General features: G+C 34.7%; 1 protein-coding gene across 1 annotated transcript in view; it reads left to right on the top strand.

The window, feature by feature from the left end:
• Nucleotides 1–6,908, top strand: part of LOC117173272 (anaphase-promoting complex subunit 10) — a 44,244-nt gene that overhangs the window by 36,703 nt on the left and 633 nt on the right. The window lies entirely within an intron of this gene.

Genomic DNA, 6,908 nt, shown 5'->3' on the forward strand with positions numbered 1-6,908 from the left:
AAAAAAAATGTGTTTTTAGGGGTGAACTTCAAGGGTGGGTTTCACCCCTTAAATGGACTTATGGGCACGTATAAAAAAATACGTGTCGAATATTTTTTGATGATCTATAACATATCACAATTTCAAGAAAATCGGTGAGGTACACCTCGTGTACCTTCCTTGTGAGAACAATTTTCATAGATAATTGAAAAAAAATTTAAATCAATATTTTTACGCTATTTTCAACCCCCACTGTGCAACGGCAGAACCGATCCCTGACAGGTAGATGATTACTCTTGGATTCCCAGGCTAACACTTCGAGGTCCTAATCCGCTCCTCAAATATAAGTTGCTTGCCCTTTCTTTGGCAGATGCTACTTGCCGCGTTCACTAAGGTTCGCCCGAAACCTCCTAACTCCTAGTACTAACCCATCTTCCTCAACCCAAATAAATCCAGGCTACCCTACGACGCGAACGCCGCGAGGCCACGTCTTTCTTTGTAAACATCATGTCAATAGTTAAGAGTCCATTTTTAAAATAATACTGATATGTGTTGCCAATATGACAAAGTAGACAAGATACATACATTAAGGCGGTAAATTAATTAATACATAATACATGCGTCATTTAAAGGAAACAAAAATGAGGAAAGCGCGCCAAAGTAACTGGAAATTTAACTTGGTTTTGTTTATTTTATAATTCTTTGATATATTTTGTTGACATTCATAAGTTTTGTCTGTAAGTTAATTGAAATATTGTGATATTTCTTTCTAAAAATGGATTCTATTATTCGTCTTTTATATGTATTTTTTTATTTTGAAAGAATTTTAATATTGGTATGAAAATGTGTATCACCCTCTATTATTAGATTTGAAGAAAATTATTCTTAATTGATCACTGGGGTTATAAATGAATAATTTACGATAATTTTGCGACGTTTCGTCAGATTGGTTTTCTGACCTCTTCAGGCTGATAACTTAAATAAACGTTTCACATTTAAAGAAAAGAAAAAGTCCTGTATTAAAATTTCTAACTCTACAATTTCTTTTATGTTTCTAAACTCTAGTTTTTAATCTTCTACCTGCTTCACCAATATAAACCTTTTCACAACAATCACATTTAATGAGATATACAATTCGAGACAAATTTTCCGTACTATTAATATCTTTTTGATTAAGGGTGTTGGTTAAATCCGACTTTGAATTTTTTACAGGTACGGCACTGACTCAATTTATATTTTTCGAAGGATTTGAGAACGAAAGAAATAAAACTTGTCGAATATCTGGGATTTGGCGAGATCTTTGGATCAATAAAATGTTAAAAAATCAAACCTTTTGTTATGGAAATCATTATTTTGACGACAAATATTAATTTTGCGAAAGACGGGACATGGCGTGAAGTTGGCAGCTAGCCTGGTGGCTGATCACAAATACAGTTACAACACACACATAGGACATGTCAGTTTATTCTTCATTTTTCTCCATTTCGCGAAGTACTTCGCAAAATTTAGGATAATCGTCATCCATTCTTGGCCCTTCGAAAAAATGATTGGGTTCGATAGTTTCTTTTATGATGTCAGAATTATGAGTGAAAAAATTAATTTGCGAGCGATTCTCACCGTTCAAATGCTGTCGTTTGCAATCCGCTAATTTGTGTCTTTCGCAAAATTAATATTTGACGTGAAAATATTGATTTCCTTAACAAAAGGTTTGATTTTTCATCATTTTGTTGAACCAAGGATCAAGCAAAATCCCAGATATTCAACAAGTTTTCTTTCTTTCGTTCTCAAATCATTCGTAAAAAATATATATTTAGTCAGTGCCGTACCCATAAAAAATTAGTTTTTGAACATACAGTAACGCAACATTTAAAACCGAATTTTGTACGTAACAATCTAGTTATTTTTCTTACTAGAACTATTTTAGATTCAATGATTCGGTTCTTTATTGCATCTATCGATTAAACCTTTTATTAAGCCGAACTTTTGACAATATAAGTGATGGCAATTAAAATGAAGATATCTACCAGACCATGAAGCTTTTTGAAACCAATTGGTAATTGACTTACCTCCAGTCGTTTTTATAATTGGTAAATCAAGGTAATTTATTGAATTATTATGTTCAAGTTTTAATTTAACTGTATGGAATTTTCAATACTGTTAAAACTATTTATGAAATCTTCCATTTTTTCAGTAGGAACAATAGCTAAAATATCATCCACATACCTTTTATATAAAATGGGTTAAAAAATTCCATTTTTCAAAGCTCTTGCTTCCAGATCATCTAAAACAAAATTTGAAACTATAGGAGACAATGGTGAGCCTATAAGACAACCATTTAATTGTTTATAATATTTACCATTAAAAGAGAAAACCATGTTATTGAAAACCATTCTAGTAGTGACTAAAAATTCATTTTTCGTTATTTTAGTTAAATTCTTATTTTGTAATAGTTTTTCTTCAATGCAGTCTAATGCTAGATCTAATGGAATGTTATAAAAATTAAAACTGTTACCTTAAACTGGTTTTAAAACATTAAAAATATATTTAGCTAAGTTATAAGTAGGAGATACAATTGTGGACATAATTAATCTCCACTTCACATTTGGTTTCTGCACTTTTGGAAGAGGCTTATCTGACACAAGAAGAATACAGAAGAGGAATAAATGGTTTAGGAGAATCAACAGTTTCTTTCAAAAGTCTACCCAAGCTCAACGATGTAGAGACTTTTTGGGGAGAGGCATACAAGATCGCGAAAACACTGGAGCTGAAAGAAGATATTAATAATATCATTCGCTTCAAGGAGATTTGCGACAACCTTATAACATCTGAAGAGAAGTGTCCATAAATCTCTGTTGAAGAGGTGAAAAAAAGCTCTGAGGGGTACAAAGAACTTTTCCGCTGCAGGACCAGATGGTATCAAGAAGTTCTGGTAGAAGAAGTTTATTTCTACACACTTACATCCGGCCGGTATATTCACCTCATATTTAATGTCGGAAACGCCCATTCCGCAGTGGCCGGTGAAGGAGCAATATACTCCTACGGAAAAAGGTAAATTATCCAACCAAAAGAATTACAGGCCAATAACTTGTTTGAACACCCTGTATACAATCTTTACAGCAGTCCTAAACAACAGGATTCTTCGTAGAATTGAGCCTGTGTGGGGAGAGATGTACGAAAAACGTGCGGCGAAAAAAGGTGTAGCAGGATGCCGAGAGATTCTGCTCATTGACAGGTGCATCTGCAAAGACGCAGCAGCCTATTAGCGCGCCCTGTCAATGGCCTAAAGTGACTACTGGAAATCTTCCGATTAAACCTCTCATAGACTTATCATCTGTCTTTTGGAAAGCTTGAAGGTTTATCAACACATAGTGAGATGCATAGAGAGATTGATGCTCCTTCAGAAAACTAGATTTACTGCCTCATCTCAAAAATATCAAATGACAACGAAAAACGTCACCTTCTATAGGGGCATCTGTCAGGGCGACATCATGAGCGAATGTATAGAAAACAGAGGTTGAAAAGATCTGCCATAAGCTACATGACAAGAAAATACACGGAATCTTTGACAGAAATGTAGAAGAACGGTCGTTGTTAAAGGGGAAACTTTTGATTTTCTCAAATCCTCAGGGCTCAATTCAGGTAAAGAGGGTTTCATTTTCGCCTGCCAAGACCGTGTAATTTTTACCTTCATCTACCACGATCGCATTTTATATTAAGAAGTTCCCAGCGATAGGTGCAGAACGTGACATGCACACGCTTATTTCCTAGATCACATACTATCTAGGTGTCCCACCCACGCGCGTACTATGTATTCAATTACTACATGCAACGACTACAGACATAATGCGGATCTAACAGTTCTTTATTACCATGTTTTTTTTTGCTCTTGCGGTGTTGGCCGCGACCCTGCTCTACCGAACGGTCCGAGTGATATAGAGTCAATTATCCAAAACGACCGAGTCGAGTTGACCTCAAAGACGTTCGGGTACTCAAAAGTTTCGATTTCTCGAGGAAAAATCAGCACTCGAAAGTTTCGAGTTCTCGAAGACATTCGAGTTCTCGAAAGTTTCATGCTCTTTAAGATATTCGAGTACTCGAAAGTTTTGAGTTCTCCAAGTCATCCGAGTTCTCGAAAGTGCAGAGTTCTCAAAGGCATTCGAGTATCTCTATGCGGGAAATTTAATGTTCATAGGACGACGAAAAAAATCATGGCCTAACGCCATGATTTTACTACTCCACCTCCATTTTTGCTGAATAGAATGTTATTTATTGAGTAAATAAATTCTTTGAAACATTAATTAAGGTTATTACATTTTTATTCAGAAGGAGTTTTGAGTAACAATGTTAATTTCTAAAAATTATAATTTTTCAAATCGATGAAACTAACTACCTATTATACTCAGCTGAAGTAAGTTTGTTAACGTGGAAAAGTTAGTAGTATCTCAATTTCATGACTGGGACTTATTGGTTATATAACCCTCAAAGCAATAGAATATACCGGAATATCCTATTCTATCCCATTATCTCTCAGTTTGTTTCAGGGATAACCTGATAAAAGTCGGATATTCTGCAAGGCGGAAATTGAGATACCTCAGGAATATCCTTAGGATTTTTAGGATGGAAATAGGACGTTTTCTTCGTGCCTAATAAACTAAAGTTAAAGGCAAAATGTCAATTTTATGAAACATATTGCAAAACAAATTAGAATTTCGATATTTTAGAAAAATTAGAATAACTTTGGAAATTATTAACATTTTTTAATGTTCTTAAGCTTATTTTAAAATATAAGCTTATCAAATATTATTACTCCATTAAGCCATTTCCCTTTCGTGGTAGGCGTGACTCACTCGCTGAGGAAAGTAGTAATGTGAGAAAGGGATATAGAATTTTTAGATTGATCCAGAAGTCTCGTGTTATTTATTTAAATAACACGTTCGTTCCGCAACACTTCTTTCAAATCAGGTTGCTGATCAATCTCTCTAGCAATCGCCCCAAGCGAAGATCCTCATAAACTCTTCATGTGAGGTTCGCCACTTCTGTCCATTAGTATAAATTGTCTTTTGCTTCATGCGTCATTCACTCTACTGACACTCTGTTTATTAACTATTTTCCGCCATGCTTTTCTGTCCTGGCGTACTTCTCTAACTTGTTTTACGTCCATTCACATATTCTAACCATTGTTTCCGCGGTCTACCTTTGGTCACGCTGCCATTTACTTTACCTTGATACACTTGTTTCGTTAGTCGTTCATTTGTTATTCTCTCTACATGACCGTACCATCTTAACCGATTTATTTCCCTTTTGTTTACTAGCTTCTCGCCTGCACCATATTCTTTAAGAATTATCTCGTTATTCACTTTGTCCATGAGAGTTTTCCCGCATATTAGCACAAGAATCTCATATCAATTCCGTTAATTTTACTCTTATCTTTTTCTTGTTAGGTCCATGTCTCGTTACCGTATAGTACACTCGGTACAAATATAGAATTATGCATTTCCATTGCAGCTTTATTAGATATACTTTTGCTTCTGATAAGGGGTCCTGCTCTACCAATAACCTTCTTACCTTCGTTTACGCGTCTATCTAACTCCTCATCTCTCTTCCCGTCCCTAGTAAATAAGCTACCAAGTTATACGAACTTATTAACTTGTTCAATTCTCTCATTTAATACAGTGTTACATATTGTTTTCTCACTCTTTTCTTCGAAGGTCATAGTTTTCAGTCTCGTTTATGTCCCTTTCTTTTGTATATTGGTACGACAACCGCTTTTTTCCAATCATCTGGGACTTCTCCCATCTCGATACATAAATTTATCAATTCGCACAGTCTATGTGGTATGTATTCGCCACCGTGTTTAAGCATTAAGCGTTAATACAGTCTACCCCGGCAGCCTTACCGTTTTTCAAGTTGTGAATTATATCCCTAACCTCAGTGACACAGACTTTCTCAATTGAGTTTTCTAGCGCGTCGTGTTCTACATAGCAGTTGTGGTGTCCTATAGCTTCATCTCCGAATTGTTCCCTAAAATAGTCTCTGAAAGCGTCTAGTATCCCGTCTGCATCATACAGCATTTCCCCATTACTATTTCTCATGTTGCCAAATTATGTACTTTTATTTGCCTTCAATTTTTTATAAAGCAGTTTATTACTTCCTACAAAGTCATTTTGTATTTTCTTCTCTTCTTGAGCTCTAATTTTATCTTTACTGTCCTTAATTAATCGTTTGAGTATCCTCTTTAAGTGTGTGTAATAATTTATACGTCTATTTCTTTCCTCATCGCTAAGACCTGCGATGTTCAAAGTTCTCATGTGCGCTTCTTTCTTTGCTTTTTGGACAGCCTGAATTTCATGATCTCACAATGCATGACCAGACATTCTTCCTACAACCGTGGAACCTCACGCTTCTATCACACATCTAACAATGATATCCCGGAACTTAAGTCCATGCGCCCACTATATCTTTATTTCTTATAAGCGCATCCCAAGTTGCGAATAATATGATAAATCATAATTTTTTTTCACGTTTCGACCATACTGCGGTTCTTCAGTCAATGTAATATAGAATGTAGTAGTATGAAAGTAATAATAAAAAATTATTTTCGTCGAATTTAATCAACGTTGTAGTTATTGAAATTATATAAATTTACCCCTAATACTTTTCAGTTTTATTGAAATTTAATTATTGATCTCAGAAATATCGATAATTCAAAAAATTCAAATTCCAAAAGTCAGTATGGCGTAGCTTTCGTAATTAAAATTTTTTTTTTAATTCTTTGAGCTTCAGGTGTTTCTTATTTAATACTGTAGTTCTACCAAGTTGAATTAAACTCAAATAACCACTTAAAAGTAATAATATTGTGGACGTGTACCGGCCTTTTATGCAAATGGAAAAACGTTATATATGTTTGGAAAAAAAAGGATTTTCATTAA

This window comes from Belonocnema kinseyi, chromosome 5 (assembly GCF_010883055.1).
Source record: "Belonocnema kinseyi isolate 2016_QV_RU_SX_M_011 chromosome 5, B_treatae_v1, whole genome shotgun sequence".
Lineage (NCBI taxonomy): Eukaryota > Metazoa > Arthropoda > Insecta > Hymenoptera > Cynipidae > Belonocnema > Belonocnema kinseyi.